Source organism: Lactuca serriola, chromosome 6 (genome assembly GCF_051521515.1).
Source record: "Lactuca serriola cultivar US96UC23 chromosome 6, Lser_US96UC23_V15, whole genome shotgun sequence".
NCBI lineage: Eukaryota > Viridiplantae > Streptophyta > Magnoliopsida > Asterales > Asteraceae > Lactuca > Lactuca serriola.
Window position 1 is genome coordinate 57,469,562 of NC_136413.1, and position 14,186 is coordinate 57,483,747.

The following is a 14,186-nucleotide window of genomic DNA, read 5'->3' on the forward strand; positions in this document are numbered from 1 at the left end:
ATTCGAAAAAGTTTGGAGGAAAAGGAGGTGAAGCAATGTGGTGTGATAAGTGTAAGAAAAAGCACTTTGGGAAATGTAGCGAGGATGTGACCTGCTACAAGTGTGGAAAGGTTGGACATTTTGCCAATGAATGTCCGAACAACAAAAGGATGTGTTTTGGTTGTAATGAAGAGGGGCACATTTTGAAAGATTGTCCGAAGAAGAAGGAGGCAGCAAAGCCCAACATTCCACCAAAGCCGAAGGCGAGAGCCTTCCAGATGACACTTGAGGCTGCGAAAGATGAAGCTGATGTCGCTTCAGGTACCTTTCTCGTAAATGAATTACCTGCTCATATATTGTTTGATTCTGGAGCCAACTACTCCCTTATTTCGCATGAGTTTGGTAGAAAGCTAGCTTTGCCTGTTGATAGACTAGATAATGCTTTATTAGTTGAAGTAGCTAGTGGCAAGTTTGTACCTGTTAGCCATCGTATGAAAAACGTCTTGATCGACCTTAATGGGAATAAGTTTCACGAGGCGTTATTGCCTATCGAACTTAATGGTTTCGACATCGTCTTGGGAATGGATTGGCTTAGCGCCAATGATGCCGAAATTTTATGCAAGAAAAAGATAGTTAAAGTAAACCCGCCTGGAAAAGATTCGTTTATGGTGTATGGGGACAAACGGCGAGTGAATTCTGGGATCATTTCCCTAATGAAAGCCAGAAAATGTTTGACTAAGGGATGTACATCATATTTAGCATTTGTGATTGATGCTAAGAAGGAAAAGAAGGTGATGCAGAGCATTCCAGTGGTGTGTGATTATCCGGAAGTATTCCCCGAGGATCTTCCAGGATTGCCACCTGATAGACAAGTGGAGTTCAGAATAGACTTGTTACCAGGAACCACGCCAATAGCAAAAGCACCTTATCGATTAGCACCGACGGAGATGAAGGAGCTGATGATGCAACTTCAGGAGTTATTGGACAAAGGTTTCATTAGACCTAGTTCATCACCCTGGGGAGCTCCGGTGTTATTTGTAAAGAAGAAAGATGGAAGTATGAGAATGTGCATCGATTACAAAGAGCTGAACAAGGCAACAATAAAGAATAGATATCCGTTTCCGAGGATTGATGACATGTTTGATCAATTGCAAGGTTCGAGCTATTTCTCGAAGATCGATCTTAGGTCAGGATATCATCAGCTGAAAGTAAGAGAGCAAGATATCGAGAAGACTGCATTCAGAACTAGATATGGACACTACGAGTTCTTGGTTATGTCGTTTGGACTAACCAATGCTCCGGCAGCGTTCATGGATTTGATGAATAGGGTTTGTAACCCGTTCCTTGATAAATCTGTGATAGTGTTCATAGACGACATTTTGATTTACTCGAGAAGCCAGGAGGAGCATGGCAGACACTTGCGAGAAGTGTTAAAAGTCTTGAAGAAGGAGAAGCTTTATGCGGAGTTCTCCAAATGTGATTTTTGGATTCGTGAGGTCCAATTCTTGGGTCACGTGGTCAACCAAGAAGGGATAATGGTTGATCCAGCGAAGATCGAAGCTGTGACGAAGTGGGAACAACCGAAAAGTCCCACGGAGATTCGAAGCTTTTTAGGATTAGCCGGATATTACCGCAGGTTTATCCAAGGCTTTTCTTCGATTGCTACTCCCTTAACAGCTTTGACCCACAAAGGAGCTACTTATGCTTGGAGTGATAAGCATAAAGAAGCATTTGAGAAGTTAAAGAAGAAGCTATGCGAGGCACCGATACTTTCTCTACCCGATGGATTTGAAGACTTCGTTGTTTATAGCGATGCGTCTGGTGTTGGATTGGGTTGTGTTTTGACCCAAAGAGAAAAGGTGATAGCATATGCGTCTCGACAGTTGAAGGAGCATGAAAAGAATTACCCGACTCATGATTTGGAGTTGGCAGCGGTAGTTTTCGCTCTGAAAATATGGAGGCATTACCTCTATGGCACGAAGTGCAAACTTTTCACTGATCATAAGAGTCTCCAATATCTCTTTAATCAGAAAGAATTGAATATGAGGCAACGACGCTGGCTAGAATTACTTAAAGACTACGACTGCGAGATACTTTACCACCCCGGTAAAGCTAATGTTGTTGCTGATGCTCTCAGTCGGAAGGTCAATCTTGAAAGGAAGAGGCCAAGAGCATTGAGAATTGAAGTTGTCTCGACCATTGTGGAAAGTATAAAGAAAGCTCAAGAGGAAGCTTCTGAGAAAAATGACCGAAAGGAGGAACGTTTGGGTAAAACGTTGGTGTTTGGTACTAACGGTCATGGACTGAAGCTATTCCAAGATCGTATTTGGGTACCTAAGTCAGGAGGAATTAGGGATCTTTTGATGGAAGAAGCTCACAAAACCATGTACTCAATTCATCCGGGTAGCACTAAAATGTATAGGGACCTGAAACCCTACTACTGGTGGCCGACGATGAAGCTTGATGTTGCAAAGTATGTGGCTGAGTGTGTGACTTGTGCGAGAGTCAAGACACAACATCAGAAACCTTACGGGAGTTTAGAACCATTGTCTGTGCCTATGGGTAAGTGGGAAGACATTGCTATGGATTTTGTCACTAAACTGCCCAGAACAAAGAATGGTCACGACATGATTTGGGTGGTCGTTGATCGATTCACTAAGAGTGCGCATTTCATAGCGGCCAGGGAGAAATGGTCTATGGAAAAGCTTGTGAATTCTTACGTGAAGGAAATTGTGAGGCTTCACGGTGTTCCGTTAACGATTGTATCGGATCGTGATAGCCGTTTCACCTCAAAGTTTTGGAAATGTCTACAAGAGGAAATGGGTACCAAGTTATGTTTAAGCACAGCTTACCATCCGCAGACAGATGGTCAGAGTGAAAGAACAATACAAACACTTGAAGATATGCTGAGAGCATGTACCTTGGAATTCCTAGGTAATTGGGATGAACATTTACCGTTGGTAGAATTTTCCTATAATAATAGTTTTCACTCGAGCATTAAGATGGCACCTTATCAAGCTTTGTATGGACAGAAGTGTCGTACGCCGTCTTGTTGGCTTGAGGCTGGGGAAAAGCAGTTTATGGGACCGGAGATGGTTCATCAAACAGCTGAAAAGTTGAAAATAATTAGGGAAAGAATGTTAGCAGCTCAAGATCGTCAAAAGAGCTATGCTGACAAGAAGCGAAGACCGATGACTTTTGAGGTTGGGGATTCGGTTTTGCTTAAAGTCTCGCCATGGAAGGGACTTATAAGATTTGGTAAAAGGGGAAAGTTGAGTCCAAGGTTTATTAGACCGTTTAAAGTCCTTCAGAGGATTGGGAACCAAGCTTACAAACTCGAATTACCCGAAGAACTGAATGGAATTCACAACACCTTTCATGTGTGTTATTTGAGGAAGTTCATGGGAGAAGTTCCCGATATAATTCCAATTTCTGAATTGAGAATTGATGAGAACAAAAGGTTGATTGAAGAACCAGAGGCAATTGTTGACCGAAAGACTAAGAAGTTGCGACGCAAAATGGTTGTGTTAGTGCTTGTCCGATGGAAACACACGAATGGGCCGAATCTCACCTGGGAGACGGAGAGTGACATGTTGAGTCGCTATCTGCATTTGTTTGTCGATGCGTGATTTTGGGGACGGAATCATTCTAAGGTGGAGAGAATTGTAACGCCTGTGTTTCCGGGCTTGCCACTTTTAGCAATGTAATAGTCTAGGTTAACCTTTGTAACCCGTTTTGAAATAATAAGATTGTATTATTTGAGTATTATGTGTTTTGTGCTTAATTGCTTAATTATGTGGTTTGATTAATTAAGAATAAAAATAAGCGTCAAAATTTAAGTGTAAAATAAACTTAATATCTTTGATTTATGTTGTAGTAGTTGAAACGAGGTTTCCGAATATATATAGAACGCCCAAATCTGACTTCGTATGAGGAGGTTATGATTTATCGAAGTTCCGGCTTAGCGGTATACAGCCTGTTTTACTCGATTTGAGATCGAGCGGTTGTTAGCCGAAGCAATCTAAATGAGAATCGAAGATCTCATTGTTGGTATCGAAGCGATAACAAGTTAGGCGAGAACAGACGTCAAACGAAGAAGTTATGAATTTATAACGAAAGTTTCTGTCCCGGCCTATTAAAAATAATTAATAAAAATAAAGTCAAAATTAGCCGACAGAGTCTAAACGAAAGTCGTAGAGCATGGTCTCACCTTTCCGTGGATATAAAGAACGTCGAAAACGGAGTTCGTATGAAGAAGTTATGAATTTCCGAAGTTTATTAATCATTTTGTATTTAAATTTAAATCAAAAATCGGAAGCCTTATCCGAAGACGAGTCACCGGTCTGATCCGAGGTACGCCTCGCGTACTCCGGAAGTGTCGACACTTCGGATGACGCATGCGCTTACGACTTCGGAGTAGTACGCGCTGCGTACTGCAGTACGCCCCGCGTACTCCGAGGCTCCAGCCTCTATAAAAGGGATCCGAAGGCAGCCGAGAGTTTTGTTCATTTCTTCTCTTCTCTCTCCCGTTTTGCATCGTTTTGCGTGCCAGAAATACCCCGAAGCCCCGGTATCATACTCTAGCCCCGAGGCAAGTCCCGAGATCCCGAAGATCCCGAGAAGTGCGGTTCTCGAGTCGAAGCTCTGCCCGCGAGAAGTTCGATTTTCGAGGAGATCTTCCAGATCTGCTGAGGATTACTACTTCTATAAGTCGTAGTGCTTTCCGGTCATCTTCTGATCAAGTGAGTGTGTAGTTATTTTCTTTCTAATACAATAATACGAAGTATTTTATATAAAAATACGTGCTATGTGTATATATTTGGTTGTGTTATGTGTGAATGTGTATTCACTCTCTTCTATCTTATAGATCTGATTATTTCTCTATGAGATATGTGTTATGTGTGTGTGTGCCTCATCTGTTATGTGATATATGTGTTGATTAAAGCATGCTATACAGGTTTTTAAACTATGTATACAAATGTATATTTTTATCTACTAATATGTTGGGTAGAACATGGGTAGATAGTTGGTGTGTAATAAACAGATGAGAGGCCTCGTTGTTGTTTGATTGAGTCATCTAGCGGAGTTTAGATGACGACCACTGGCTATTCTAGACAGTCTTGTGGAAGCATTAGCAGGTTCGCCACCTGTAGGTGTTAATGAACTTGGGTGTTCATTCGCTGTACTCCATCCCCCTCATGGTTGCCTTATTTGAATTATATTGCTGAGGTACCCCCGAAGCATGTGTTGTCGCCCCGATGAAATATTCTTAGACTAGGTCCCTTATGTTAGTTGTTTTAGGGACATTAAAGTGAGAATAACGGGAATGGGTAATTGGGTTATTGTTGGTTGGTGAAAATTAAATATGATATTTATTGTGGGTTGAAAACCCTATATGCTCACCAGGCTCCCAAGCCTGACCCACTCAGTTTTAAATTGTATTACAGGTAGTGGCGGAAGGGCATGAGATGGATGAACCATCAAGTTGTTTTGTTTACAAGTCTGCATATGTTTATATTTGTTATATGACTTAATGTATTCATTTATGCTTATTGGTCTGTATCGGAACATGACACCCCGAGTTTTGATTATAATGAAAATACATTTCTTTTATGAAATGTTTTGGTAAACATTGTTTTATCATGCTTTGTTTTTGGGAACAAATTCCGCAACTCTTTCAAATCAAAAGGATTTACTCTGAAAATATTTAAAAGCATAAATGAAAATCGGTCTTTTCTGGCCGAGATTTTGGGGATGTCACATTTTGATGACGTATTTATCGTGTTTTTCTGGGAACAAATTCCGCAACATTTTTATGAAAAGAAGTACTCTGATATTTACAAAGCATAAACAAAAAAAAAATCGGTCTTTTCTGGCCGTGAAAATGGGGATGTCACACTATGTCTTAGGCTTATTCTATTTTTTATCACAACTAGTAGTAGTAAATCAAGAGAGGTATGCTCTCCATGACCCATATAACCTGAAACAACTCAATGTAGTGACAATTATGTTCTATTTTGATAACTTAACGTTCATACAATACCTATACTTACCACCATAAGTACATTTTGATAATATGGTCGAAACTTTTGGGAATCATACAACAAAACATGTGAATTATATACATGTATACATAAATATATATAGATAAGATAAAACTAGAAACGACCAAAGTTACAAGCTCATTTCTCGCCAATGCAACAGAATCATGCCTTCACATGGAAACAAGAGACCAACCAGCAAGACACCAGTCCTACAGATAGACTCCAATACTTTTCAAGCCGCGGTGCTAGCTGTTGTAACAGCCGTCATGGCACAACTCAACGCTATCAACACAAACAAAAATGGAATTGGTGTCGACAATTCCAATCGTAATAATAACCTAGGGCACTGACGAGTGGCTGCCTACAAGAACCACCCAAACTACAAATCCAAGAACATGAAACGAAAGTCTTGGAACAAGAAAGGGAGCACTTCAATTCAATGACCTACCAAAAGGCAACGAGCTGTAGCAGTCCCTACCCCCACTGACCCTACTACCTTAACATCGAGAAAACCATACGCTGGAAACTTACCTGAATGCCACAAGTGCAACTTCCATCATCAAGGATCCTGCCGAGAGATGGAATGCATGAACTGCGACAGAAATGGGCACACCACTCGTTGTTGTAGAGTGCCAACCTGACAGGCCACCCAAACCGCTAAAACTAGAATGAGTCAGGTTTGCTACGAGTGCGGAGAGATCGAGCATTTCAAGAGGGGGTGCCCAAGGGCTAAGAACAAAGAGGTCAGAGACGCCAGAAGCATTGCCACAACAGATCTCGAGGAAGCAATGAAAGACCCTACTGTAATCACCGATACACTTCCCCCAACTAACTCATGTACATGCGCACCTTCACAATAGGGGTGCAGAAAGGAAACTCGTAAGTCACAAGTATAATTTCATACTAAATCGAAACCCTCAAATATTCACGAAAATTCTCCCAATGGAAATGACTAGGAAAAGAACTGAAAACCACCAACAATACATACCTAGGATGCACTCTAACCCTAAACGAACATTTATTCTAATTTAGCCTAATATCAATAACAGTAAGAAACTCCGGTGCGACCATTTACATGTTTTAGATAAACCCTCACCAAATCCACATCATACGTTGCAAGAAACCGTTCGACTTAGCTCACTAAATGATGAAACCCGTGTTATCTATAGTGACAAACCCGACACAAACCTCTGAATCGCCCTTTGCATCTAGACTCAGAAGTATCTACGTAAGAGGTACCAAACTCTTTCTTGGACCACAATATGAATAGGGAGCAGGAACCGAAAGACATCAAGGATATTCCAGAGGTTTATAACCTTCCTGAAGTGTTCCCAAAAAATCTTTCGGAAATATCACCCATATGCCAAGTGGTGTTCGTAATCGACTCGACTCTTGGAACTATTCATGTAACCAATATCCCCTACCCCGAATCGACAACCTATTCAACCAATTTCAAGGAACTAATGAAAGTCAGCATACCACTAGCTCAGAATTTCATAGGAAGAAATTCTCGAGGCAACCTAAGAATTTTAAGGCCAACTACACCACACGCAACCTTAACTTTGGTGACAATAGTGTTCGCCTTAAGGTTTAGAGACACTACTTTTGGAGTTTCAAGTACAAAATCCTCATTAGCCATGACCATCCATTCACCTCACCATATAGGACGCAAATGCAGACCACCCCTGTGTTGGGCTGAAATGACGAACACACAACTAGCCAAAGGGCAAGTACCTGACGCCACTGTCACCGGCCCCGAGATCACCAGAGAGACAACGGAAGAGATCACCCAAATTCGAGCACGACTAGAGGCATCTAGAAACTAACAGAAGAGCTATGCAAGTAAGTGACAGAAGCCCGTGGAATTCCAAGTCGGTGATCACGTACTACTAAAGGTCTCTCCTTAGAAAGGCATGATACGCTTTGGAAAGCGTGGGAAATTGAACCCGAGATACATTAAACCCTAGAAATCCTTGCTAGGATTGGTCCATTTGCTTATAAACTCCAATTACCGCCTAAACTCAACAATATACAGCCTGTCATTCATGTGTCCAACCTGAAGAAATGCTTATCTGACGAGACTCTCGATGTCCCGCTTGACGAAATTGAGGTGAATGAAAATATCCATTTTGTTGAGGAACCAATTGAAATTATGGATAGAGAAGTGAAACAAACAAAAAAAAGTCACATTCCCATTGTGAAGGTCCGACGCATTGCCAAACGAGGACCAAAGTTCACTAGGGAATGCGAAGACCAAATGATGCAGAAGTACCCCCATCTTTTCCTTAGTTCTTGAAGGCTACTTTAGAAAACATTTCGGGACGAAATTCCCTCTAACGGGGGGATGATGTCACAACTAGCAAATTTAGGGTTGAGATGGTGATTCATGTAAGAAACTTTCCTCAATGTAACCATGCAGCATCAAATTAGTGAAATTCAAAATACAATGTTATTTGAATACATACATGCATACATTAAGAATCAAATTGAAATAGCCGCATGCAAGCCCAAAACTTGATGTCAAGGTTATTATATGTGTTTTGTAAAAATCTCAAGGTTATTATATGTGTTTTGTAAAAATTGAAATATAATAAATCTCAAGGTTATTATATGTGTTTTGTAAAAATCGTGACATATTAGAGTCGAAACAAAATAGAATATTTTGTGTTAAAAAACTTACAAAGCGGTTATGATGTGTTAAACAAACCACAAAGCGTGAGATTTTACTAAAAAAAGGTTTATTAGTAAAATAGTCGTAACTATGTATCACTATTTTGATGGCCTAAAATCTAAGATATTATGCTATTTTCACATCATATATTACAATTATACATGTTCACTAAGGATTATTTATAAAAAGTATTATAAATAATTTAATCAACATGGTATACAAAACAGAATTTATGATAGAGAAATTTGTGTGTCATAACCTACCTATCATAAAGCTTTTAAGGCATGAATAGTAAGTTGTATGTCATAAAAGCTATAAAGCATGTTTCATAAACTCCAATCATAAATTTACACTAGAAATGTCATTTTCATTATTCAATAATGGGAGTCAAAGTTCGCGTAAATCCGTTAAAGCTCTAGTGAGACATTGTCTTCACCGTACCTACCTAGCGTACACCATAAGTCTTGCATTATAACCACAGTCTTCTAGAGGGAGAGCGAGACCATCGTGTATAGATCTATACGGGATTTACAACCCCACACCTCAGTTGTTCCCTACTATTAGACCGGAAGTCTAGGGTGACAAAAGTCTACCAATTCCGACGCCTAAAGAACGTTGTTTAGGCATAACACTCATATCAACAATGGTTAGAAGAACTCACTTAGGGATTAACAAACCTATCTTGGTTTACGGGAAGCTTACACTTCACCGGTTTTATTAAAATATAAAATTGTATATCATTTTTCAGTATACAGCCACTGACACTTCTGGTCTTAGGGTTTAAGACTATAGTTTACTTATAAGAAAATATTGGATTTTCTGGGAACATACGCTTTACATTTACAAACAAAGAAAACAAAGGACATGCATGCATATATTCATAGTTTTGGAACGAGACCTACAAACCATTTTCATAGAAAATATCAGATTTCATGAAAGTACTACGAGAACTATTCTAAACAAGTACAAAACCATTTTATACAAAAATGCTTATGAACTCACCAACTTTTAGTTGACGCTTTTCAAAATGACTCGTATTCTTAGGAACTAGTAACAGGTAATCAGCTCTGCTATGAGATCAGGTGGTGCAACCTTATGAAATTTTACTTTTTGTCACTTTTGTGTAACTAATGAACAAGTACAATATATAAACTATGTAAGTATGTATTTTCAATGTATGTCGCTTGGAGTGCTAAGTTTCATTTATATTTAACTGTTGTGATATTATACAATGACATCATCCGCCCCCGGACGTTTCCGTCGTCACAGTTCGAGGGTGTGACAAAATCAGTATTTACAAAACTTAATTTCAAAATAACATTTTAGTTGCTCCCTTCATTTCATGTTCATCCAATCATCTTCGGTTTTCATTCCTATAAAACATTATTCAAAACAATCAAAAACATCAAATACAAAAGGTTACCAAGTCATTCAAAAACATCAAATACCAATGGTTAGCATCATATTACCTCTTTTTTTCAATTTTCCATCATATTTTGCAAGGATGTATACATCTTCTCCATTGCTTCATATTTTACATCAATTTGTTGTTGTTTGGCATCTATTGGGCTGGCAACTTGCAGTTTCGAGTAAGGTGGCCCTTCTTGCCACAGTTGTTGCAATGCACTTCCCGACATGGGCTGGAAGTGAGGTGATGATAGTTGCACTTGTTTCACAGGGGAAAAGTACCAGCATGTCGACCGGTAGGAGTTTGAGCTGTGGATCCCATGGCAGAAGCAGCAGCAACAGGGATAGTAGCAGCGTGGACTGCTACAATTTGCTATTTCTTTGAGGATCCTTGAGAAGGCTGACTCTTCTATTTCTTCCACAACTTTCCTTTCTCACGACTCCTCTTAGTCGGTTAAGTGGTGGTTGTTGCCTCCTCGAGGTCATCACTGTGGTCGATCAAAGCTTGCGCTAGGCATTTGGCACTGTCATATGTATCCGGCCTCACAGCTAAGACATTTCCTTTGGTCGGTTGGGTCAGCCCCCAGATGAATCTCTCGATCTTTTTACTCTCCGGGGTAACCAATCCCGGACAGAGTAGCGCCAGGTCATCGAATCTTGAAGTGTAAGCGGCGATATCGGATCCCTTCATCTTTAAGTTCTAAAGTTCGTGCTCTAATTTCTGTGTTTTGCCCCGAGGGCAGTACTCAGCCAGCAGAAGTTCTTTCATGGCTTCCCAACCCATAACATTTGCTACAGGTAGAGTTAGGGATTTGACTCGACCATTTCACCAAGTCAACGCTTTATCGGTGAAGGTACAGGCGGCAAACTTCACCTTATCAGATTCCGAACAGGCACAGATTTCAAAGATATATTCGATTTTCTCGAACCATCGGGTGAGGGAAATGACACCTCCAGTGCCATCGAAGGACGTAGGTTTCGCGTTCATTAAATCTTTATAGAAACACTCCTTTCATTGTCCCTGGCTACATTCTTGATTTTGAGTTTGGGTACCACCTCCCGAACCATCGGAACCACCGGAGTTCATTTGAGACATAGCAGCTGCCACCGCGGCGGTAACAGTTGCCTGGAACATCACAGGATCAAATTGAGGAGGAGGTGGTGGCGGAGGGTTGTTGTTCTTTGAGCTGGGTCTCTTTTCTTGGAGGCATCTTGATCTAAAAAGATCAGGAAAGAGAGGATGGTAAGTCCTCTGAATTGAATCAAGAGATATGACAGATATAGATTCCTAATAAAGCGATAATTCAGGAAAGAGTTATCAAAGCAATTAAATTATCGCTAAAGGAATGATCAAGGAGCAACGCTTGAATGAGAGTTTCTACAACGGATTGGCTCGAGAAATACTCCCATAGTATTTCATGATTCGCTACGACAATAGCTCGATGTTTAGGGTATTGGGTAAGTTTTAGGCATGTTGTATACCACAGTCACTCCCAAGCACATGTTGGCCGTGTCTCGAATGAATATAGTTGATCAGGCTATATTGACCCTAAACACGACTACATAACTGCCCAGGTTTAACCGCAACGCCCAACACCCATTTACTTATGTTTTGTTCTATTCATAGTTACGGAATCTGGTGGTTAGGTATACTTGTATACTTTTGAAAATACATATATTTTAAAGCATACTTTTAGTTCAGAGCACTTAGGCCCTTAGTGTTTATAGTCTTATACCATGTAAGGTTTGGTATACTTAGTTTACTATAAACAAGGGCTCTGATATTAATCTGTCACACCCCGGAACCGAAGGCGGAAACGTTCCGGGGCGGATGTGACGTCATGTTATGTATCACAACCAATGTACATAGTAAGCAAAGTAAACAACCATTACATTACATAGGAAAATATACATTTGTTTAAAAAGTAGAGGTAAGCAAGATATAGATATATACACATCCAAAATGAACAAAAGCAAAGACGTGACTTCTACGCGCTCCGTCTTCTCCAAAAGACCGCGGGGTACCTGTCTAACGTGGACCTGAGAATATAAGCAGTTTGAAAATCAGCATAAAGCTGGTGATTTCATAAGCGGTTTTGTTTTCTGAAAAAATGAACAAGTTTCCTTTCGGTTTCTGAAAAAGTTATGTATCCAAGAAAATCCCATATTTTCTTATAAGTAAAGTTTAGTTATCCTTTCGTTACACAAGTTTGGTTATGAACAGTTCAGTTATCCCAGGAAAAACCCATATTTTCCTGAAAGTTTGGTTACTGCAAAAGTTACGTTCTGAAAACCCGGTTATCCTTGTAAAGTGCATTAGTTTTAACATGTATATAAAACTAATAAGAAAGTAACAAAGTATTCATAAATCTAGATTGCGAGTTCTATAACCATACTAAAGACTAGATAAGGCTCGTAACTGGGCCCGTATCATATTATGATTGTTGTCACCCTTGAACCTTTCGGTTCAACTGTAGCTAGCAGCCAGGTGTGGGATAGTCAATCCCGTATAGATCTATACACTCAAGTCACGCTCTCTCTCTAGGAGATTCTGGTTACAGGGGTAGTCCTACACTCTTGTATCGCGGGGGAGTGTTTCCAAGGATGTGTCTCCAATCATAAGATTAATGACTTTAAAAAGTAATCCTTCACTCTCGAATCTAAGGGGAGTGTATCAAGGACGTGTCCTTCACTTTCGAATCTAAGGGGAAGTGTTACCAAGGACGTATCAATTTCTAAGTTTCAAGTTCAAGTTCTAATGTTTATGCTTTTAACTGTTATAATGTGGAAAATCCATTTGTGAAATATAAAACATAACATTTTATAACGTGTTTCACAAATAATACGATAATGTGTTCTGCAAGTTCAAACGGTTGTCTGTTACGATTTCCAGTGTTAAAAGCATACGAAATATGAAACATAACACATAAAATAAGTTTTGAGTACAAGAATTCCTTGTACTTTGCTTGTATTCCCCCCTGAAAACATTGAAAAACACTTAAAAAGGGTTGGGGTATGAACTCACAGTTTAAAGTAGGGTTCGAGTGTTAACGGATGCCCTGAACGCCAATGACCCCTATTATTCATGTGATGAAAAATAAATGAGTTAGAACTAAGGTGTTTCAGGACTAAACATGATGGGAAAACATCCTTAGGGCTTGGAATTACTAAGAATAAGTGTCTCATGATCCAAATTTAGTGATCTATGCAAGTTTAGGGCCAAATTTGGGCATTAGAGTGGGTGTATGGCCTTGGAAATGAGTGTATGGTTGGGGAGTGCGGCCAAGCTTGTGTGTGAGGCTGCACACAGGAGTGTGCGGCTGTACAGAGGGTGTGTGCGGCCGTCAAAGGAGTGTGCGGCCGTATACTCCTCATTTGAGTCCATATGATGATTTTTGAAGTGTTTGCTCTTCATACTTGGGAGTTTTGAATGTGTGCTGCCACCCTATGAAGGTGTGCGGCCGTACACCTTCAAGGGACGATGAATATGATGAACATGATGAGTTTTAAGCTTGGGATTCAAGTGTTTACCACTATAATCAGCTTGAAGATGGAGTAGATCACGAATATGAAGCCTTCAAAGTGTTCTTGGTTGATGATTTTAGAGAGAGAAGGTAGAGAGAGGGAAAAGGAACATTCAAATGAATGAATGAAGGGGTATCCATCCATATATAGGGTTGGGTGTGAGGTTGAGGGTGTTTGCGGTTGGGTGTGTGACGGCACACATGGGTGTGTGGTCGTATACACAAGTGTGTGGCCGCACACACCTTATTTGGTGAGTTTGGCCCGATTTTGTGATGCTAAACGCTCTCCAACCCTTCCTAAGACTCATATCTAGATTATACTAAGTCCGAAGCACCCATATGGAACCACAAGATTTGATAAAAGATGATGAATTCAAGTTTTAATGCCAATACGCTGATCAATTACATAGGATAGAAGTTTCAGGTTGTCACACAACCCTAATAAACCTTGGATCTATGTTTGTCTAATACATGCAAAATTTGTTTTCCAAGTTTTATAACCTATCTAGCACGGCATGGGGAACTTTTAAATATAAAATAACTAGATGAATTACATACCTT